This window comes from Perna viridis, chromosome 8 (genome assembly GCF_037379345.1).
Source record: "Perna viridis isolate PV_CMFRI_1.1 ecotype Kerala chromosome 8, ASM3737934v1, whole genome shotgun sequence".
Lineage (NCBI taxonomy): Eukaryota > Metazoa > Mollusca > Bivalvia > Mytilida > Mytilidae > Perna > Perna viridis.
In genome coordinates, this window is record NC_142452.1 from 47,583,156 (window position 1) to 47,608,820 (window position 25,665).

Genomic DNA, 25,665 nt, shown 5'->3' on the forward strand with positions numbered 1-25,665 from the left:
GAACTGGTGGTGTATTGTCTATACTTTCTGTACCAAACATACGTTTTGGCTCTTGTCTTGCATCAATCAGTAGTCATTAAGATAATTCTTGCAAATGTAAAACAAATCACTTTTGGGCAAAACCTATATACAGTTTATGTGAACATGTTTTTTATGTTTTAATAGAATTTGATATATAATGAATATAATAATATAGTTTAAAAAATATTTAAAATGGACGGAAAATATCAAAACAATTATATATTTATCGTCGCTTGTACAGAAAAGCATTCGGTCATTTGTAAAATTTCTCTTTGTTTCTATGCAAGATCTCATCTATGTTTTAAATAACTATTTGAACGGAATTTTTGTACCAATTTTCATTATTTTTTACAAATAATACAAGTAATATCTGAAATTTTGCTATTCATTTTGAGAAAAATGGAAAATAAGTATTTGCGAGATAGAAGACATTCTTAGTACTGGAAAAAAAAAGTTCTTTATCGAGATTTTACTTTCCGAAGTCTTATTAACATATACATATTGAGTCGTCTGAAACCACTTCAAGTGCATTGATATCCACTATCAAATACTATTTGCACTTGGTACTTTCGGGGTATTTTAAATAATTCAATAAGAATGAACATTGAAGAATGAAATCAGTGAAAACAAAAAATGGCCGAGATTTAAAATTAAAGAGAATGTTAAGATATGTTGAAAATTGAAGAAAGATGTGTGATTTTCTATTATAGTTGAAAATTGGAGTTAAATGAGTGCATTTAGGATAGTTAAAAATTGAGACAAAAAAAACCCCAAAATATGTAAAAACCCTCTAAACCATTTAAGAATGGGAGATCACAAAAGGAAATTCATGTTAGTTGATAATTGAAATTGAAATAAGAAAAACAATAACAAAAAACAAAAACAAAAAACAAAAGTAACAAACAAACAAACAAACAAAAACAAACATACAAACAAACAAGAAAAAAAAGAAGAAAAAAAGCAAAACGCTTGTCATAGGTTGATTACACAGATTCGTGGTTTATAATCATCACAAAGTGCATCGTCAAATCTGTCAACTGCAGTGTCACACCAGCTTTCTGTTTTATGGACTATGTAAATACATACGTCAGGAGTATTCCGCATACTTGGGTTGATAGTACAGAACTTTCTACTGTCGACAACAACACCATTTCCCCAGATTGGCCAGTTATTTACAAGACGTGCGTTAACTGCCACTCTATCATCTGAAATTCAAAGTAACTATTCAAAGAAAAAAACATGATAAAATTTGATTATTTTTGGATCTATTCTATAAGTGTCATTCTTCCATTTGGCCACAGTCCTTTAATTCTTGATTCCAAAGGGTTCCATACATTTTATTACTGACATATTTGGCTGTAGCCTGGACCATATCATACATTTGGATGTAAGGGACCACTCAAATACATGTGGTACACTCCACTTGAAATATCGGGGAACGAAGTGTGATTAAGTTTTGCACTAATCTCCAAACCCCGAAATAATGCCTTAATGTCCTCCGGAACACAAAAAATCATCCTTGAATCTGGCACTTGGTTTGCATCTAAAATAATTCTTTTGAGTATATATTTTATTTCATCCATGTCTTTGTCAAGCATTCCATTGAATTTAAAATCTCTGATACACGTCACTCTAAGTAATTAGAAACAGGAATTGTTTATTGGCTGCATTTAAAAGTTATCCTAATGTTGTTCACAATGAAAACGTTTTTATACGGAAATCAAATGAAGGGAACATTTATTCAAATAATCATCCAAAAAGAACCCAGGGATGACAACTAGGCAAAGAAAAAAAAACACACACACACAATGACAAAAATGAAGTAACCTGAATGATGCGCACATAATGAGCGACCAGAATCTAACCCCAAAATATATAAAAACCCTCTAAACCATTTAAGAATGGGAGATCACAGAAGGAAATTCATGTTAGTTGATAATTGAAAATGAAATAAGAAAAACAATAACAAAAAACAAAAGTAACAAACAAACAAACAAAAAAAAAACAAACATACAAACAAACAAACCAAAAAAAAAAAAAAAAAAAAGAAAAATAAAGCAAAACACAAGTCCAAATTGACTTAGGAAATAGCCATGGAAAATAACGAATAACTAGGCAAATTGGAGGCTTGTACATTTGTGTTTGAATCAAATGATGGAATATTACTGAATAGATAAATGACGATTGTTCTATGATAATAATAATAATAATAATAATAATAATAATAAAATGCAAGCAAACTGAGAGCTTTTTGTTCCTTAACTTATGGCTAAGTGTATATCATCTTTTTAACATTGTAACATTTGTATATACAACATGTGGATTTACAAAAACAGTTAAGTGTGATTAGAAAAGTCACTGTCACGTACCTAAATGTATTAAGCTATCCATATAGTTTTTAAATTCAAGGAAAACCTGGTCTGTATCAAGGATTGGCAAATCAGCGCCTTCATTTTTACAAGCTGCTAGGCTGTCATTCCAATTAAGTTTGTCCGTAAATTCTTTAACACAAATACCGCTGATAGGCAGATGGTTATATCCATAGGGACACACTGAAAAATAAATTAAAGTATAATCATAGAATGGGTGACACCCAAAAGAGAGGTTTGTCTTGAAAATTGTATTCTAACTTGTTAGTATCTGGTTTGTCAGCGCAAATTTCATAATAAAGAGACGTAAGATCAGTTCATCTCTCAAACTATCGTCGAGAGATATTGTAGAAATTACTTGAGACTAGAGCTTTTTTTTTTAGCGTGCTTCGATTCTGATTAAGAGAATACGATACAGTAGCAAAGAGAGATAATTGTTTTATCAAATAAAGCAAGTTCATTTCGCGACGTTGCGGTAACGAATGTGACTCCTGACTCCGCTTGAACGAACGTCTCTATTTCGTCATGAATAACCGATTGCGTAAAGAATTGAAAGCACTTGCTTCAAACTAAAAAACACCGACTAAAAAGATGTTTAGAGTATTTAAACAGGGCCTACTGTATAAGGACATTGAAAACATGTACACGTATAGGGGAAAAACCTCCCAAACAAGTCAATGAGATACCTGAATAGTTACGGGTGTTTCTAGAAAAGCAGAGGACGCTTACCCTACCGGTGCACCAGGTCCATGCTCCCAGTTTTTAGTGGAGTCCAAGTTCCTCATTTGCTTTTGTTACTTTGTACGTATGATTTTAGTTACTTTATGTCCTTTTTTGTATATGTCTGTTGTCCATGTCTGGTCTTTGTTCCTGGATTACATTCTTTTGATTACCCTATAATCTTGGTTCCTTTGATTACTCTTTGTATAGATTCTTTCCGTTTGATATGTTAATATAATTTTTTGTTGTGTAAATATATTGACATCCAAACAGTAACCATATAAGAATAATGAGTAAGCGAATAACAACCATATTTAAAAGGTAAAAGGGAACTTAATACAAATAAAATACAAGCTGATTACTTCCCTCATTTTCTTATTTCGTGAAAACGGCGTAAACTACCGGTCTACATATAAACATATCTATTAGAAAAAACGGTATTTCGAGAAGGACAAATAAGTCACCTAGGAAATATTGTATTCAATTTTCTTGCTGGCAACTTCGAGGTAACCTTCTTTAAAAGACTCCGGTTTTATTGACAAAACAATTCACCAAGATTGGAACGAGCAACGACGTCAGTGCTTAGTGCAAGTAAACTGGCGGGAAGCGTTGTTTTACTTATTAAAACTCTTTTTGACCCCAGCATCGTCGAGGTGAAGATTTGTCATAAAAAAGAATACGGTTTTTGATATGTAGCCACGAAGGAAGCACATGAAGCCCCTTATATTTTGTTGAAATTCTACAATAAAGGATGACAAGAATTTATTGACGAAATATTGTGGAATTTCAATTGGCCATCTTTTTTCTACATGCAAAATATTCACATTAAAACTCTCAAACAATCCATGTTAAACAATTAAACGGAGATTACGATTATTATTTCTCTTAACTACAGTGTTTACTTCCATCAGACTGAAAAGAAATCACATAAAAAGCTACAGCAAAAAACTGGAAGCAATTATCTTTTGCTGATTTGAAAAAATGGTACTTTGTGTAACATAATATGCAACTGTCTTTGTTTTAGACGTTTGCAGGAAAATATCAAAAATTCGAACATGAATATCACGAAAACTAAGTCATGAAGGTATATTTTTCTTTGCATATTTTGGAAGAGCATGTGGAAATGTGGAAGATCATGACGAATTTTCAGAAAAAAATCAATGGTAAATCTTTTCTGTATCGTATTCCTTAATTAAGATCAAACCCTTATTGACATCGACACATCAAACACTTTTATGTCAGAAGCATCAATGGAAATGTTAATCTACCGGTGAAATATAATTATGTTTTGGTTGCTAAGCAAAATAACGCTTTCTTTGTCTTCATAAGCATTGTGAAATTTGTACTCTTAAAAATTAGTGTACAAAAAGATGGAACAAAAGGATATATCATCAGCTTTAAATCATCTTCTTGCCTTATTTAAGGCAGATACAATGCTATTATATTCCATAATGTCAATGTGTATATTAAACTTATCTTGCATTTCCATGACTGAAAGGAAATTTCTATTTTCATTCAAGATTTCATATACAAAACATTCCTTTTTCAAGCCATTTCTTATAAAAGACAGTTTTTCCCTCACAGTGACATCGTTATATCACCTTATTGGGCTAGTATAAAAATATTCTAAATTATAACTCTTTTTTCTACAACATCATTCCATGCTTTGAAAATACCATTCCCAAATTTGTTTGTACAATTAATAGACATAGCATATCCATTTCCAAATTTTATTAATACTTCTTTATCTTGTTTCTAGTATGCTAGGCCACTTACTTTCAGATTTAAAGATTTTCCTTATTCATGTTGATTTTAATGCTGTGATAAAATAAGAAATACTAATCATTTTAAGACCACCTTCATTAAAATCTTTTTGTATAATTTCCCTTTTTATTCTACCTGTTGGTGAGTTCCAGATATATGTAAACAAAATACTATTAAGTTTACAAATCATATTTTTACTAGGATTTGGTAATGTAAGAAATAGATGGTTCAGAAAAGGTTGTATCAATGTTTTTACTACTGTCATTTTTCCTATAACAGTGAGTTTCCTTTTTGACCATATATTGATCATACTCTTTATCTTAATCAACTTTTCATTGAAATTTAATTCACTAATATGATCAAGATCTAAATCAAAACTAATACAAGAGGTAGATCCCATAAAAGATTACGTTCTGGGCAAAGAATATCTTGAATTTATCTCTTACTACCAATCCTGAGTCTTTGAGAAATTCATATTTAGTCCTGAAATCTTTGCAAACCAATCTAATTCATCTAATGCAGCGTTCAAAGATTTTTCACTACCATCTAATATTAAGAATGTGTCATCAGCATATTGTGATAGTTTGTGATCAACATGGGTCGCTGTGATACCAGTAATACTTTGGTTACCTCTGATTTTTATGGCTAAAATTTCTGCACATAATCGCTGCCAATTTTTAAAACTTCTGAACGATTGCCTCCTTGTATGACAGCCAAACTTATATCTTCATAGCAAACTCTAATCCAATTAATTATTGATTCTCCAAAATTAAAAAAAAATTAAACATTTAAAAGAAAATTCCCGGATATAGAGTCAAATGCTTTCTCAAAATCAGTAAAAGTAATCCTGGTATTTCTTGCTCTTCTGTGTGTTGCAGGATATCATAGGTTAATCTATTGTTATCTCCTATGTATCTCCCTTCTATAAAGCCAGTTTGATAAAGATTTAACAAATCTTTAAGTACATATTTTATTCTTTTAGCAACAACGCCAGAGCCTATTTTATAGATGGTGTTAAGTAAAGAAATAAGCCTCCAATTCTTAAAAAAATGTTTTGGTTTGTTATCTTTTGGAAGGCAAGTAATAATTCCTTGCCTCAATGTAACTGATAAATGCCTATTACAAAGGCATAGTTTAAAGATTGAACATTAAAGAAACTAAGATCAATCCAAAAGAACTTGAAAAATTCTGCTGAAAAACCATCTGATCCTGGTGAATTATTATTTTTCATATTTTTCAATACCTCTGTAGCTTCTGATACAATTATTTCCCTTTCTAAAGACATCATTTGCAAATTAGGGAGTGTTTTAAATTCATGATCTTTCAAATCTGATCTAATATTTTCTACCCTCACATTATCTAATACATGGCCTCTAGAATTATATAAGTTATGATAGAAATTTTTAGTTTCTTTCAATATATCAAATTCGTCTGTATCAATATTTCCATCATCTTTTTCAATTTTTGGTAACATCTTACTTTAATACATTTAGCTCTGTATCTGATCAATTTATCTCTCATTTTTTCTTTACTCAGATTTTCAAGATCTGCCTTTTTTATTCAAAGTAAATCAAATTTTCTACAGATACATAGGAATCTTAAAAATAGATTTCTTCACAAAGTTCAGATTCTCTTTTATCCCGTTGCTTCTTCAAATAACTTGAATAGGATATTGTTTTACCTCCTATCTCCATCAGCAAAGTCTCATACAATAATGGTGGTTGATGCGTAATTGAGGTTCTCATTTTTTTTTATTTTTCAATATTATCATAGTCATAAACTAAAGTACAATATTGCTTTTTTACCTCCAAAATCTTATTTATTTTTTTTTATACTTATGACATAATCAGCATCATAAAACAATGAGTTATTAAATTTCCACAAAGCCTTTCCTATAATGGATGGATTAAAAACTATTTCTTATACAACCATAGAGTGGCCGGATCGATAACTACAATCTATATGCCATAGAAAATTGTTTGAAGCCGTTTAAAATATCCAAAACAGGATTAACCAAGGTGTAGTCAATAGAAACAGTTTTGGTCATGATTCAGATTCGGATCTGATAAGACATACATGTAGGGGCAACCCCCCTCCCCCCGGCACCCTCTGAAAAAATGCTGTTCGTATATTTAAACTTTCTGATAATTGGCTCTCAATTATTTTCACTCACAGGTCTGTTCATTCGTGCTAAAATGTACGACATCTTCTCGTTTTGTGTAGGGACCTTTATCCTGGTACTTCGAATTCACCAATGTACATTCCTTACTTCCCTTCTTAAACTCTACTGATTTGCAACGAGTGGGATCACTTGCACACACAAAAACGCATTCAATTAGAGACCTAGTCAAAATGATCCCTGTAGTATGAGTTAATGTGTGGGAACCAGTAAACGGTGACATGTTCCACATTGATCCAACTGAAACTGAAAGGAAATAAAAAAATGTATTAAAAGTGAAACAAACGTGTTAGTTTGATATAATGTTAGGCTTTGCATAAAAGGGACAAAAAAGATTTTAGCCATTTATGTTTTGACAGAGGATCTACATATGTATGACGTCACTATTGGTCCGTCCATATTAATTGACCAATGACGGCTTTAGTAATATTGCATCAACCCAAGGTTGTATATTTTACAGACAACAGGTAAAAAAATTATTAAATAGAAAACAGTGTTTTTTCGAATGTTCCCAATGTAATAAATTTTGATAATCCACACTGTGAAATAAATTCGGTAATTTCACTCTCGCACTTTTTCCCGCCAAAACATCACAACTTTGATATCAATCCGCCAATCAAAGAATTTCATATTCATATTGAAAAAACCCGATAAATTATGAAGAAAATCTATATAATAAATAGGATAATCAATTGGTTATCGTACCGAGAACGCTTGAGGATCTAACTCGTGCGCGGAACAAGTTACGCACACTCGTTAAATCTAGGCGTTCTTCGGCACTCGTGATAATGTTTTGGTTATTCACTTTTTTCCAATTAATTTTTATATTAGGATAATATGTATACATTTATTAAACCATAGAGGATCACAAAAATAAATTAAAATACCCAACTGTGATAGTCTATAACTATTCAAGCATGTTGAATATTATATGATGTAGTGACAGATATTCAAACACAAACGGTGCATGCTACCATAAAGTTAGTTAAATAATGTATGCGAATGCTATACAGTTGTATGATGTTTAAATTAAATCTAATTTAAAATGTATACAACATGTTTTGTAAAACCTAAGCTACTGAATGCCCTAAAGTCTGATAATTGATCTTGATTTTAAAGAACATATATGAGACACATTGCGTTTTTAAATTTGTCTTACTGTAAATCGTTAATTTTTTTCAGTTTGCACAAGGTCTTAATCTTTCTATTAAAATCTCATGAAAGCAAATAGGATATTAATGTCCTTACAAAGCTCTATAATTTTATCATATCACAAAAGTGAATGAAAGAATATCAAGAGAACAACAATTCGAGCGATAATCAAAATAACATTATTCAAGGGCAGAGATTAGACAGAGGAAATAAAGAATGACTAACATTAGGAAATCTTCTACCATTTAACGTAACATATTCGCCGTGCCTAGTTTTGCGATTTGCTCTTTGAATAGGGTTATTAAATGCTCGCGGTCTTTCTTTTTCAAGTCTTTAGATTTAATGGAATAGAAATTATATGAAAAATATATGAGAAATAAAGATTAGTCTAATGGGATTTTATTTTTTCATGGATCCTTATTTTTTGCTCTTTTTAACATATATTAACCCAGCTGATTGAAGCTTACTGGGCGATTTTTAAGGGGATTACTTTATTTCATATTTGAAAACAAAATCATTTTCAGACTGAAGAATGTGAACTAATTTTCCTGATTTTTTTTTATATCAAAAGAGATATAATGGTTCAAAATCAACCTACAAAATATTGTTATTTTTTTAACGCAAGCAAAGTCCGTCATATTTGCAAACTTATAAATGGCCAAACAATTTACGTTTTGATCTTTATTTTAATAGTACGGATTATGCTTTCTCTGACGGTATCTTTTAACTGGTACAGATCTGCAAAAACATATCAAGTTGCAAGGGAATTGTGTTCTTACATTGTTGTCTATTTTATTATTTCTATTAGTTTTAGTTCAAACGGAGATTCGACACAGCAAATTGATAACGTTTGTTATAAAAGGGGGGAATGTCTGAGTTTGAAATCAAAGTTCTAAAACAAACATTAAATAATACAAAATTCTACAATTCTTTTTAAAAAGATAGCCAAGTATTAAATGGTTAAGTTGTAATAAGTCTCTATACACTGAAATGTAACATTATGCATTAACATTCGCACAAAAACACATACATGTACATAAACAACGGTCATTCAACTCCATGGACTAAATTAAAGAGGCTGTTCAATGTAAAAATCAGGCAGATCTTATGATACGTGTGGCACATTGATCCCACTTAATAAGTTGTTCCAATGTAATGTATGCATCACATGTATGTCAAAAAGTGTAAAGCTTGTTTTTAAATCGACAATGAATGGCCCAGAAAATGATTTTAATGTTCCCTGAAAATGCAACAAGATTTGGCTCAAAGAGTTATCGCCCCCTTTCTTTTAAATAAATTTCAATGCATTCTGTGTAATTCATTTCTCATTAATCGTTGCGGTTAATCAAAAACAACTTTGAACTTTGAGAAAGCATGACCCAATTTTGAAAAAAAAGATGTCGTATGCAACCCACTGGTAATCAAAAGAAAGCAATCCAATGACAGACCTGGCATGGAAAACAGACATACACAACAAAGAACATAAAGTAACAAAGAACATGAGTTGCTCATAAAAAGTCAAGTCCGGGGTAGACAAACGAGGAAAGGAAAACTATGACCCGTTGAATAAATCAGTTTTCATGGTGCAGATGGATACACCATAACGAGTTCATGATGACGACCATAAAACTTCTGTAGTGATGTAGTGAAGGCATATATTAAACGTTTGCACAATTATTGTTTTTGTTTTGAGACTGGTACATATGTATCACTTTTGTAAAACAAAACTTAAAACAAAAGATTGATAGGGTATTAAGTTGGAAATTGTGAATAACAAATACATGATCACAAGAGTTGAAGAACGCCATGATTTGACGTGCGTGTGCAATTCAATCTTCAAGCGTTCTCGGTACGAGTGATTATAAACAGGTATTTCATAATATGCAATTGACTATCTTATTCATTATAAAAATTAAGAATAAATAAAAAGCTATTCTGAATATAAAATTTTAACTTTATGAATGCCTAATTCGTATGCGTGGTTTGACGTTTTGGCGGGAAAATGTCCGAGCCTGAAATTACCGAATTCATTTCACAGTATGAATTTTCGAATTTGTGAACTCAGGGAACATTCGATAAATCACTGCTATCTATATAATAAATTTGAAATTAATCTGATTTTCTGAATTCTATGTCTCTGAATTACCGCTCTATACGATAGCCGTATGGAGTAACTTTTCATTAAAATGTACACGAGAATGAGAAAATATTTGAAAAGGAAATCGCAGATAAGAGAATGAAATTTCGTATGGAGGAAAAAGGATTCTGAATTGTGAAATCAAGGAAATATGTTCAAATGTGTGTATACATATCAGAGTTTCTTCAAAATTACTGCTAAACAAAAGTTCAAATATGAATGTTTGAATACTATGTTATGGCAGTGTGGGTTTTATTGACAAAGGAAAACTTTCTATGAGGAACGGCAAATTTTGGATGGTGTTTACAGGGAATGAAGACAGTGGGAAACTTGTGGTAGAGGTAGAAGGCTTTAATATTTTTTTTAAAGTAAAGAATACAATGGAAGATGACAAATTTTCTTGAAGCATTTTTTTCCATTCAATTAAAAAAATCTCTAAAAAAAACTTACCGACATCGTTTAAAATACACAGTAGCCAAATACCAGTTTGTATCATTTATATGGAAAACAAAACACCTGCTTTCATCGAAAGAAGTTTTTTTGTGTTTAGCTTAGTGATGTTAATATTATTCATTATAAACAATATATTCCAAAATCAATGATATTATCTGACGTGTTCATTGGCTTGATAACTGTTGCAAGCTTCTGTGAGTCACAAAACAATTACGGATGAATTTTTGTGATATTCAATAAATTTTAATTTGTTTTTTAAAATAGAATTCAAAGGAGATACGATACGTAGCATATACAAAAATCTGATATACACGTTTGTATGTTTTTCAATGAATAGACAGGTATTGTTTGACGGTTAAAAGGGTGGGTCATTTAATTGATATTAATGCCCAGGTAGTGGACACTTCGTTATCGAAAGCGCTCACAGCAACTTGCTGTTGTATTTTTTTAATTTGGTTTTGTATTAATGATATTTATGTATGGTTTCGAATCTATGTATGATGATTTATGAATATGAATTATGTTTGACATTTTTTGTTGCTGTGAATATATCACCTTATTAAAGCGTTGTTTTTTTCTCAGGAGAAATATAGAAAGTTTCTGCGAGCATCTCAACCTAACATAAGTTATGCTTTATAGTTTATACCCATATATACATAGTATGATGGCTATGATTAATGCATCAATATACGAACTTATGAACGAAATGCTTTAATTTCGGAAGATCATAGCGATGGATACTTTAATGGTTATGAATAATGGTTATTTGACAAAATAATCAAGGTCAATGAGAGACAAATGCAAAAAGTCTTATTTTGTCACGATAGAGAGAGAGCGCGCGCGAGTGTAAGATTGTAGGGAAATATTGATTCCCGTAAAAAACATGTTATTTTAATAATTGATAACAGTCGTTCATAATACTTTCTGAAATATCGCTTTTTTCAACTTAAGACAAAAGGTTCGTTCAAATATGTGTTTGTTTCGGATTGACATTTCCGAAAATTAACTCATTCATGATAACTTGCAATATGTTGCTTTCATATCAATTGCAGTAAGAACGTGGAAATGCGTTAAATACATTCAAATTAGTAAATGCTTTGTGAGATCAACATAATCACCAACAAATAAAACCACATTTTTAAGTAAGCTCTTAAAAGCCTCGACATCAGAAGTAATTAAATCTTCGGTCACAGAAGGTTGACAAGGATGTTAATCTCATTCGTACGGACAGTGGCCTTTCAACTACAGTTAACTCATTTCCATTTAAAAAAAATATTTCATTAAGACTAAGAACATAGAATTTGTATTTAAGGTAGCCGTAAAACTAAAAGGCACTTTGTAGCACATTCATAATGATTGCAATGGTGTATGATGTTTTTCCATGGGTATTTTAAAACATTTGTGTGTATATTGTTAAGCAACGTGTCTAAACTAGTTAACTCTAATACTCTTGTACAATAGCATTATAAAAAGTCTCGTCCATTTAGTGATCGTAATAAAAAAAGCGGAAAAGATGTCAGAGAAATTTGTGAAAATCAGTAGTTGTGTCCAAAAACAAATTAAGGAAATCATGGTTGTAATGATAGTCTAAATTTGAAGAAGAAAGGATGCGACTAGCGACAAGTCTCTAATTTTTTTTTGCAATCAGATACACTGTGAATTGTTTACTTTCCAACTATTCTTCAGAAATTATTTCATTCAAGCAAGTGTGAAACGAAGAATGAGTACATTAGTTACATTTCATGTTTGTTTGAATACAAAATTCACTTTCATAATTCAAGCAATGTTGTATTATTGATCTTGGCAATCCTTCTTGGAACTTGAAGGCAGCGTTAAACAATTGATTGCCAACAACCCTGAATCAGTCATCATGGCAACATTACATTTTCTATCGCAGACAATCAAGCATCATGTTTCAAAGCAAGGTTATCTCAGTGATCGTCGACAATCCACCATCAATCTTCAAGGAAATATTTTAATGTTGATCTTTGACAACATACTGTTGTATTTCATCACGTTACATGATTTAATCACCGACAAACCATCATTAGTCCTCAAAGCAACATTACCTTGTTGACAGCCAGCATCAATCTTCAAGGCAACTCTACTGAATTGATCACTATCAACAGTATACTATCACCAGGCTTCAAGGTAATAGTATATTGTTGATAGCCGACACTCTACCATCATATTTCAAGCCAACGGTATCTCATTGACTGCTGCCAATCCACCATCAGTTTTACGGGCAGTGTCACCTTGCTGATCACCGACAATACATAATCAGTCTACAATTCATTGTTCCTTGCCATAAAAAAAAAAGAAAAAAAAAAACTAATTATAAATTGCAAAAATAACGATTTTCATTTCGCTTAGTAACGCCCAATTTCTTATATAAACACATTTTAAAAATAACTGCAAGAGTATTTCTATAGCCAAGTAGACGGAGTCAATCGATACTTGATTTTTCTATTGTACAAAATGACTACTATATATTTTAATATATAATGCACCGCCAGGCCCGTAGCCAGAACTTTACTGACGAAAAAATGCTGACTTTTAAAGCGTTTAAACCATTAATAGTTCGTTTATACCTGTTTTATTTATCTTCTTGCATCCAATGGGGATAGGGTTTTTGTCGTAACCAAGTAAGTGCCTTACACATTGCTTTTAGTGTTGTTACAGCATTATTGCTCAGGTAAGTCCAATTGTATGTATTCATCTACATAAATTTATAAGTAAAGAATGCGATTATCGAATTATTGTCTATTTTCTTAACCTTCTTTTCATAAGTAGAGATACTCGACCCTTAATTGACGTTCCTGCTTCTAATAAAGCCCACTAGACATGTAGTGACCGATTATTTCTAATGCTGGTAGTTTTGATGGTCTTGTTATTCTTTTTTTTTATGTTCTGAGCTACTTTTAGAGGACGCTTACCCTACCGGTGCACCTGGTCCATGCTCCCAGTTTTTAGTGAAGTCCGAGTTGCTCATTTTCTTTTGTTACTTTGTATGTATGATTTAGGTCACTTTATGTTCTTTGTTGTGTATGTCTGTTTTCCATGTCTGGTCTTTGTCCCTGGATTACATTCTTTTGATTAACGCTATAACCTCGGTTCCCTTGATTACTCTTTCAGTAACTGCGACCGTTCTTCAAGGGGTTATCTCATTTGTCTATATAGGTTTTGTTGAGGCATTCCATGGAGAGAATTGGATGTATTATGTAATGTTTTTTCGTTGTTTAAATTCATTTTTGACCTTACTTTAAAGAAGGATCATTAAGGTTTTATAAAGACAGTTTAATCCCACCGACGATTTCATGCGCCTATCTCTTGGTTTCGTTCTATTATTTTAGTTTGATCTTAAGGAATTGTCGTCGTACAGTTTTATTACTTAGTTACCGAGGCCTTCCAGAGCTTACTTAAAGGTGCGTTAACAATTACTGAAGACCTTTTATTAATCTCTGAAAGTGTTTACTATTTTGTACAAAGGTTATTTGTTACGTTTTACCATATCCGTTCGTTTTCTATTAACAACTTAGAAATATATGTTTTGTCGTTCACAAGATTTTGAAGGAAATCCGACTTATATATAAATAAAGCCAGAGATTGGTTAGGAGGGAAGCACTATCTTTGCTTATTTGAATGCGGATATTTTGCTGAAAAAGTGTCCCTTCAAAAGTGACAGATATGATGTCAAGAAGAAACTCTAGCATACTAATCAACTGTTCCTGGATGTATCACCTTTTTCCAGTGTTGAGATTTTTCAACAAACGAGCGGCCTTCCCATGGGAACAAATTATGGTCCGTTATTCGTGGACCTTTTCCTCACTCTGATAAATCGGATTTATAGCTAATCCGATTCAAATAAGAAACATCGTTTGGTCAAATCCTTTGACTCAGTTTCCGCTATATGGATGTCGTATTTTCATTAAACAGTACTAGTTCCGGCGACTTTACACATCGCATCCATATACCAAAAGACTCATTTCTTGACCTACTCAAAGAAATCGATTGTAAAGGAAATCTCTTGACAATACGACAAACCTGATGGCTTCTCATTCTATATTATCAAGTTTCTTATCAATGGTCGTCATCATGAAGTCGTGGATCGTTGCAGTGTATCCATCTACGCCATGAAAACTGATTTTTTCAACGTGTCATAGTCTGCCTTTCCTCTTTTGTTCACCTCGGACTTGACTTTTTATGTTTCTAGAAAAAACAGAAGATGCTTACCCTACCGGTGTACCTGGTCCATGCTCCCAGTTTTTGGTGGAGTCCGAGTTGCTCATTTACTTTTGTTACTTTGTGTGTATGATTTAAGTTGCTCTGTATTCTTTGTTGTGTGTGTCTGTTTTCTGTGTCTGGTCTTTGTCTTGTCCCTCGATTACATTATTTTGATTACCCTAGAACCTTGGTTCCTTTGATTACTCTTTCATTTGTTGCAACATCTCTTCTGTACCTGAGATTGGATTTTTCACGTCACAACTCGTAGGATATCCCAGAGCTTGTTGTTACTACGCAGACTTAATATACCATGCTATAGTTCTAAATTTAAGCTCCTGGAAAAAGGTTATATTGCAACCATATATAAGTTTTATGGCCGTCATCATGAACTCGTGGATAATTTCGTTGCATCCATCTGAACCATGAGAACCGATTTGTTTACCGTGTAGTAGTTTCCCCCCTTTTCGTTGCGTGTTTCTAAAAAAAGCAGAAGACGAATACCCTACCGATGCATTTGCTCCATGTTCCTGGTTTTAAGCGGAGCTCGAGTCACTCATTGAGTTGTGCGTGTTATTATAGTTATTTCATGTTCTGTGTTGTGCGTCTATTTTCCTTGTCTTGTCTATATCCGTGAATTATTTCTTTCGACTTCAGCTCGAATCTTTGCTCTTTCAATGTAGAGCTGTGCAGGCAGCAGTCTTTTTTGGAAAATTGAGGTAGATCATACATAAAAGAATGATCATTCTGTTCTGTCATCTTCCAAAATCATAGACACATATATCTATTTTAAAGCGAGATAATGGGCGGGAAAATGTTCTATTGAATTATATGGGGAATTTTAGTTTGTTTTGTTTTTGTTTTTTGTTTTTTGTTTTTTGTTTTTTTGTTTTTTGTGTTTTTTTTTTGTTTTGTTTTTGTTTAATATTACAAGAAAAAGAGTTCAGTGACTCCAAATTTTAATTTAAAGAGTAATCAAGGGAACCAAGGTTATAGCGGTAATCAAAAGAATGCAATCCAGGGACAAAGACCAGACATGGAAAACAGACATACACAACAAAGAACATAAAGTAACTAAAATCATACATACAAAGTAACAAAAGCAAATGAGCAACTCGGACTCCACTAAAAACTAGGAGCATGGACCAGGTGCACCGGTAGAGTAAGCGTCCTCTGCTTTTCTAGAAACACCCGCCGAGTTGCTCATAAGAAGTCAAGTCCGGGACGGACAAACGAGGACAGGAAAACTATGACCCGTTGAATAAATCAGTTTTCATGGTGCTGATAGATACACCATAAGGACCCGCGAGTTCATGATGACGACCATAAAACCTCTATAGTGATGACTTCAATCTGGTAGCAACACAACCCTGTTCCAGAAACCTATTTATTAGAGTTCTAGCGCGATACAAAAAGTCTGCGTAGTTTCGGCAAGCTTTGGCATAACGCATGAGTTGTGATATGAACACTCCATACGCAGGAGCCGAAGGGATGTTGCCACAGATTAAAGGCAAATTGACAATTCTGAATGAAAAGTCATCACATTTGTCGTAAAGTTTGGTCAATAGTTTTCCTTTACCATCGATTTCTAAGTGTAGATCGAGATATGAGGCTGACTTCACAGTGTCAAATATGAAAGAATGTCAGTTAAGTGTTTTTCATATAAAATTTATCTACCAGTTTTTTTTTAGAAGTTTGCGAGATATTGAAAATTCCCATAGAGAAGTAGTGAAATACCAACTTTCATTAAGACTTAATTATCTCAAAATGAAGTTTGGTGATCTATGTTATTACATTTAAATTTTTAAGTATGTTTATTCAGGGAAAAAACTGAAAAATAATCTGCTAGAAATATAAGGTACGATCCAGTTATTGATAAAAGAGACAGTACTAGTTGAGGGTTGGGGATCTCTCTTGTCAAATGGTCACTCTTCAGTGTAGTAAATGACTCTATGTATGTTCTGTGTGTACGTTGCATGATTAAATGTAATCCAAATTATGGCCAGAATAATGTGTACTTAAAATCGTATAAATTTATTTTGTAATTTATCTGAAATATATGTTAAATAAAGAATAAACTATTTATCGTATCTAATATTTATGAACAAGAGAGAAGAGTTACAGAAATACAAATTTCCAAAGTGATAGTGCTAGAGTGATGTCCCTTTATGCTGCATGAGTTTTTGATTTTGACAATGAAGTATATTAATATCTATTAATACCAATCAATATCATAGATATTAAGTTAGATATGAGAAATATTTTACCGAGGAAATAATTATTTTTCGATGTCTTATTGAATGTTCGCATTTTTAAACGACTGAAAAGACGATGCACAGTAAATTCACAAAACGTCTACATCAGCTTCATGTTAATTGATCTCCACTTTGTCAACCACTAAAGAAGTTTTCTATTACGACAAAGTACTGAAACATTCAATAACAATGAAGAATACAAAGTGAATTTTTACTCTGTTGAGATATGGAGGTAAAACAGACAAAATGCTAAATCATATGAAAAGTGGAGACAGAAAGAAAACAAAATTGAATCAATTAAAAAAGGGGATTGTTAAATCAGTTAAAATTGAAGATGAAAGAAATTTATATTATTTTAATATTGTAGAAATAAAGGCGATCATGTTACATAAATAAAAAATTGTACATTATAAACGGGAATTATAATTTGGGTTATTTTATATTGTTTTTATGCGTGTGTTTGTTTTCAATGTCTGGACTTTGTCCCTGGATGACATATTTTTATTTCCGATAGAATCTTGGTTCCCTTGATTACTCTTGAATCTTAAGTTGAAAATAAGAGCTTAAGGAAGTAGACATAAATCAGTCAAAGTTACTTTGATGCTTACATGAGATTGATGTAAAATGGTGAATACAAGCGTTCCGATGATTTGTAAGGGTTGTGTCCCTTACCCTAGGTCTACCTTCATAAATCATTTCACAATATGTAATTAAAACCTGCTTGTTATGGTTTGATTACAAAGGTTCGTGGTTTTAAATCATTACAATTTGTATCGTCAAGTCTGTTGATTGTAGAGCGGCACCAGGTTTCTGATTTATGGATATATATATGCAAACATCAGGCGTATTCAACGAATCCGGATTCATATGACAAAATTTTGCACTGCCGACAATAGCACCATTTCTCAGATTGGCGTATTATTTACAAGACGTGCATTTACAGCAACTCTGTTATCTGAAATTCAAAGTGAATTTTAGGTATGTATTAAAGACACTTACATTTTGTGCTGTAAATTGAAAGGAACTTAAGTTTACTACTTCTCTATCTAAGAATAAGGCAAAATGTATATAAGGTGTGTCACATGAAGAAAAAACGCAGTCATTTTATTGCATTATCCAAGTTTTTATACCTTATTAATATCCAGAAATAAACATTTTTCCCATATGAAACATAACTAGTAATAAGTAACTACGTCACAGATGCTTCATGACAAATTTAAATAGCTTTTTAAGTGTTCATTAGATGTATTGAATATATTTGAGGCGAAAAAAACAAATTGAGAAAAATAATTTGCAACCTGTTTCTTTTACAGAATGGTACTTTTTTGTCAAACCGATCTGCCATATCATTCTGTTTAGCCAGTTAAGGTGATGCCTGTGCAACAAGCTCGCATTTGTCTAGTATAGATCGACCTTAGAATCATACATGGGGTTACTCCTAACCTTAAATAGTCTAAATGTATCAAATAGCCATTTTAATTATTTACGGCTTTATTTGTTTAATTTGAAAAACTATCATTTTATATAATTGTTGAATGCTTAGACTGTATAATAGAGTAGGAAAACTAATACACAAATGCAGGAGGTAGAGCTAGGGATAGGGACATAACCCTTGAAATCAGTGATACGTTTGTATCATATTCAATCTCACAAAAGCTGATCAAGCTTTCACTTGAAACAGAATGAAATCAGTCCTAGTTTCCTTGATGCTTATATGAGATTGATGTAAAACGGTAAATACTTATATTCCAATGATTTGTAAGAGTTGCGTTCCTTACCAAGGGTCTACCTTCCTAAAGCATCATTATAACTCGATTATTTTTTTATTATGTGAACAGAAACCTATATTAGGAATATATCATTGTAGAGGCCAATTATTCGTATTTATTTCTTGATTGGTTCGGTATTTCTGCTTTTCTGCAAAACATTTGTTAACATTCTGTATATATTGTTGGGCTCAATTCACATTTATACCTTCTTTTTTTATCTAAATCTTTTTTTTTAAAGAAAGCGTCATAGTGTCCCCTGAGTTTCCGCATTTACAATAACTTGGTTGGCTGCGTTTAATTTTAAACATGTATTTAACTGACAAAAATGGATCTCCATTGTAACAACTGTATTTAAAACCTCCGAATTCGCTAAAAAATGAGTATGATCTAAAAAACATTTATCACGTACCTGCATGGATAATTTCAGTCATATTGTTCTGAAATTCATAGAAAAATTGGTCAGTGTCGAGGACGGACAAATTTGCGCCTTCATTTTTGCAAGCCTAAAAACTGTCCTTACAGCTTAATCTGTCCGCAAATAATTTAGTACAAGTGTTGCTGATAGGCAGATGATTATATTCGTATGGACACACCGAAAAACAAATGCAATTTTAATCAGCAAGAGGTAAAAATTCACAAATACCTGAAATGAAATATTCCTCTTTATAGATAGAATGTTTGAACTGTAATCCGATAAAAGATATTTTCTTATATATAACTTAAAGCATATGAATATACAAAGAGCTGAATTATTATTGCTAGATTATACCTGCATTATACTCACTTGTAATATGACGGAAGGTGGATGCCACTGGTGGAGCAGGTCACCGTACTCTTCCGGAGCACTGATGTCACTCCCGGTTTTTTGTAGGAGTTTATATTGTAAGTACTCTAGTTTGTAGTTTCCTACGTTGTGTTTTAGTTTGTAGTTTCCTACGTTGTGCTTTAGTTTGTAGTTTCCTACATTGTGCTTTAGTTTGTAGTTTCCTACGTTGTGCTTTAGTTTGTTGTTTCGTACGTCATACATGCTACAGATGAAAGGAAAATTGACAATTCTGAATAAGAAGTCATCACTTTTGGCCAATAGTTTTTCTTTACCATCGATCTCGCAGTGTAGGTCAAGATATGAGGCTGACCTCACAATGTCTGTAGAATTCTTTATCTCATGTTCTTTGGGGTAGATGCGATGTATCAAATCCCCGAAATTAGGATTGTATAAAGATAATACGTCATCTATATAGCGAAAACTGAGATTAAAGGCTCTAGCTAAGCGATATTCTTTCTTTCGAATTAGATCAGCTATTATTTTAGCCTCATAAGAGTGAAAGAATAGATCAGCAAATAGAGAAGCACAATTTGTTCCCATTGGAATACCGGCCGTTTGTTGATAAACACGTCCACCCAACTGAACAAATATGTTGTCGATTAAAAATTCCAGCATTTTGTAAACATCTTCCTCTGTATATTTGGAAGATGATTTTGGAATTATTTCTTACAAAGTATGAAGCATCTCTACCAAGAACTTTATAAAAAATCTGCTTCAGCGAGGAAGACTTGCAGGTGCGTTAGATTGATCGTTATTTCTTGTCTTAAAATTTATATAACAAATACAAAAGGACCTAAATCTACAATCAATCAATCAATCAGTCAGTCAATCAATCATTTCGTCATCAATCCGTCAGTCAATCAATCAGTCAGCCAATCAATCAATCCGTCAATCAATCAGTTAGTCAATCAATCGTGATATTGAAGTCATTTCAAGAGTAGAAATTTCCCTTAGTTTTATTTTTAACGTGTAAAACTATTGAAATGAAGACAGATGAATAAGAACCATGTTTTTCATTTACTTATGAATTTACCATTCCAAAAATGTAAGGTGTTTTACGACGTAGTCGGTATAATTTCGCTTTTTACCCTTTGATCTTAAAGGAAACGCAAGTCACGTGGTCAAATGCTGATAAATCAGTGGCGTTATATAGTATAGAAACGATATGAAAGAGTAATCAAGGGAACCAAAGGTATAGCGGTAATCAAAAGAATGTAATCCAGGGACAAAGACCAGACATGGAAAACAGACATTCACAACAAAGAACATAAAGTAACTAACATCATACATACAAATGAAATTACGTGACATGTGTTTATGTCTTGAAAGAAATGTAGGAACTTATAAGTAAAAGGAACACAATTTTACTGCGTTGGCTATCTTTTTTTAAAAGATAGTACTTGTTAATTTGTTATACCAAATCATATTTGATAAATAGATCAATACAAATTGCTATATTTTTGTTCGTGAAATGAATGAAATATATGTCACAGGACACAAAAGCACAAGCATTCAATCAATACAAAGGTAATAAAGTCTAGGCTATTTGGAGGAATGAGCTGTATTGGAGAATGGGCATGGGCCATTGGTAAAGGAGATGGGGATCGATATAATTAATTCACACATTGATGATTGATAAAATTCTAAATAAAATAATTCTTGGTTCAAATACCAGGTGATAAATTAATTATAGTGCATCATATATGGAGCGACGTATAGTATGAATAAGGGAGCTGACACGGGGAATATGGTAAGATGAATTGGACAATGAGGGATGGGAATTATGTAAATGAGGAAGGGAAATAGGGCAATGAGGACAGAAAATAGGTAAAAACAAAAACTCCAATTGTATTTATTTCATAACTTGATATGTTGTACACTTGCTTCAAGGAGTTACATCTCATCTCCAGCATAAGAACCAAATACACAGGAAGATCTTATTCCAAAAGTTAATTGTATACAAGCATCCAAAACAAAAAAACTATCGAAAAAGAAAGCCAGAATCCATCTCAAGAGGTTCTACCATCTGCAATACGGGGAATGAAGCCTCGGTTTTATTACATTTTGTATCAGTGCAACTTTTGATAAATAAAATATGACATATTTCTGAGTCAGAAAGGTCTGACTACTGAGTTGGTGAATTCCACTGGGGACCTTTGGTCCCTCGGCAGTGGCATTGGTCGATTGATTGATTGATAGATTATTGGGGTTTAACGCCCGAGCAGAAATATTTCAGCTATAATCTGGCGATGAACATGAAATGAATAATAAAATGAACATGAAATGATAATGATGATGAAATGAAAAAAGGGATGGGACACAAGAAAAATAGGGTCGACAAATTTTGATTGTCACAAAAAGGGAGGGATGGGTAGGTTTGGGCAATTTAGCCTGGTGTGGCGCAGCTCAAAGGTTCAAACTCCTATCGAATACCACAGCAGGTTTCGTTAAGGAACGCGAGGAAAGTGGTATCTTTCCCATCACGGTGCATCACTATGGTTTGCGGTCAGGTTTTCCGTATTATAGCCTGACAACCCCAGCGTGTAACACGCCAGAGGTACCCCATTCCACCACCTGGGGCACACAATCCAGTTGCTCCCTAGGCTCCGGCTAGTGTTCTGAGCACTATTTAGTCGCCTTTTCCGACAAGCTTACCGCTGCTGCAGGTCTATTCTTTTGACACCCAGACCCTCTCGGGGAGCAGTGGCATTGACTTGTTATAAACACACACACACACACACACACACACACACACACACACACACACACACACACACACACACACACACACACACACACACACACATATATATATATATATCTTTCTATATATAGAACGGTCTGGAAAATACTAAGATGAATTGTCCCCTTATTTTAGTTATTTTATGTTCTTTATTGTGTTTGTCTGATCTTTGTCCATGGATTACATTATTTTGATTTCCGCTAGAATCTTGGTTCCCTTGATTACTCTTAAAACAAGTTCGCCAATGTTTCGTAGCATATCTATATCATTATAGTGATGTTAAAGTATTTAAATGGTACCTGGCTGGTCTAATTTAAACTAGAATTGATAGAAGCTGGAAAACAAAATACAGCATGCCTAACAAATTGTAAAATGGCTAAGATGAAGTATATGCTGTTGATTAGACATACGGTTGATTTCTCGAAAGCACAGAAGTCGTAAAAATAAAGTACAGTACTTATATAAGGAAAGCTTCCCATTCTATGATATATTGGGAAATAAGGAATGCGATAGGGGATGGGGATGTGGTATAGGGTAATTGGGATTTTCAATGGGGAGGATTAGGAAATCATTACCGAATTGACAAAACTGTCCATACCAAACTAAGTGGGTTTTGGAATTTGTAGAACGTAAAAGTTAGATATGTTCTTCTTTAATATTGCTTTAAAAGTGAAATGCCTATTACTGTCTTAAACTCAGAAATTCGACAGTACGTGCGAAGATGTTTACTCAGAAATCTTGACGAGAATTACATTGTTCTTAGCACAACATTGTCGTTGTTTTGTTCCAATCTCACTATAAATAAAAAAAAATGAAGAATTACTCTCGCCCTGGGTTTTCTAATTGCGTTAATAAAACTTTGTCATCGAAATCAAGAATTACAACAAAATTGTTTTAACAGTAAAATTGTCGAGTGGATTAATATCAGAAAATTTGGATTGCCCAATTTGATTTTATAAACTTCAAAATAATATTTTGTTATACCGATGATGAATTGAATAAAGCGAGTTAGTATTTTGAGCATTAATTTTTTACACGTAATAACACATTCTTTTCTATGATTCGTTTAGAAACATTAAGACCTCTGGACAAACGGCATATATAAGGGTGGGACTTATTCTAGCGATTGTTCTTCTATGTCGTCACGGATTGTTTCGGGAAAACAACGTTAGAAACGTCACATCAATTGCAATCAACCAAGTTTTATAGTTATGATACACAATCACACAAAAACAACGGCGAATTGTTCATATCACTTTTCGTATCACATTGGCCATGATGTCTCTTATCTAGCCATCAAAGAAGTAGATAAAACGACTTAAGTATGGAGAATTTATTTTATGTCCCCTTTATAACCATTGTTTGTTTAGATTGTGTTTGAAATTACCTTAAAATCTCAATACACAAAAACATCTGACATTCTGTTGAAAAGGAAATGTTATTTGAAAAAGAATAGTTTTCATAGCAAAAAGTAGCAGACATTAGTTTTAGTGTCTACATATCATCTGTTTAGAAGAAAATGTTTACAAAAAAAACGTGCACATTTAAATTTCGTTCGTTCGAAGGGGTAAAAAACAATGTATGGTTTGATAGAACTGTAGGAAAACATTAAACACTGAGGCTTAATTCCCTGTATTGCATATGGTAGAATTACAACTCATGTTTACCTGATCCGTGACTCAATACTCCTAGAGGTATGCAATGTGAAGATTGTTTTCAAGCCAATGATCACAACAATTAGTATCATTACATTTGGAATATGCAGTGATTTAAAATTCAAGTTCGCATAAGTGAGCTTTAAACCTACCACTTTCGAGGATACAACAACTAGTATTTTAATGTAAAATTATGGAAATGATGCTAACCGGTGTTTGGCTGCTATGCATTTTGAATTATGTCGGTAAGATTTCATTCCTTTATTCATGACAGTCTTAAAAGGAAATATATTTCATAACTTCATAAGCCGTTGAAAGGCATTACTTTATCATTATACATCAATTATACCCATATGCAGGTTTCCAATTGTCTCAGTGTTGCTATCCATGTTCTCAATCGTTAATTCACCTAACAGATACATACACTACATTTTTTATATTATTAAATAGAATAAAATTACATGTTATATGTCTAAGTCATCATCATTTAAACTTTTTTTAAAAAAATTAATGAAATGTTATATTAAATATTACTAAACACTTTCAAACCGATTTCCCCAATCTCTCTATTTGACATTCTTATCCTTTACGAAATCCCAATGACCATCCATCGATTCACTATGCCAGAATTATTCATTTCGTTTTCTCCCGTACGAATATTTGGCTTCATTTTTGAGCATCATCAATACCCATTTCGTAATATTTTAAGACCAATTGAACTTGCATTTGCTAGAAAACATTGATCCTTCTCCTTTTCTAGTAAACACTAGGTAACTCCATACACATTTCTCTTTATAAATGATACAAAATTCTTAATTTCGGAAACTTCACACAACAAAATTCGTTTCGGTAAAAAAACATGCCGAAGAAGATGCTTGCTAAAATGCTGGAATATATGATTGTCAAGTTTTTTGATTTGTCCAGTATGGCGGACGCGTTTTTCAACAAACGGTCGGGAACAAAATTGTTTTCATCATGAACTCGTGGATCGTTATGGTGTATCCATCAGCACCATGAAAACTGATTTATTCAACGGGTCATAGTTTTCCTTTCCTCGTATGTCTACCCCGGACTTGACTTTTTATGAGCAACTCGGCGGGTGTTTCTAGAAAAGCAGAGGACGCTTACCCTACCGGTGCACCTGGTCCATGCTCCCAGTTTTTAGTGGAGTCCGAGTTGCTCATTTACTTTTGTGACTTTGTATGTATGATTTTAGTTACTTTATGTTCTTTGTTGTGTATGTCTGATTTCCATGTCTGGTCTTTGTCCCTGGATTACATTCTTTTGATTACAGCAATAACCTTGGTTCCCTTGATTACTTTTTCTTCTACCTGCTGACATTTTCATTCACTCTTATGAGATTGACTTTGTAGCTGATCTGACCCTAAAGAAGGCTTATCT

The 25,665-nt window shown here is 32.7% G+C and overlaps 1 pseudogene across 1 annotated transcript; it reads right to left on the reverse strand.

The window, feature by feature from the left end:
- Positions 1–141: 141 nt before the first annotated feature.
- Positions 142–24,356, reverse strand: LOC148610786 (uncharacterized; annotated as a pseudogene). The gene is made up of 7 exons (XR_015914841.1): positions 24,277–24,356; positions 19,450–19,598; positions 19,061–19,064; positions 18,037–18,175; positions 7,048–7,299; positions 2,391–2,573; positions 142–1,226 (listed from the first exon to the last, which is right to left on the reverse strand). The product of XR_015914841.1 is annotated as an uncharacterized LOC148610786 (transcript).
- Positions 24,357–25,665: the final 1,309 nt, after the last annotated feature.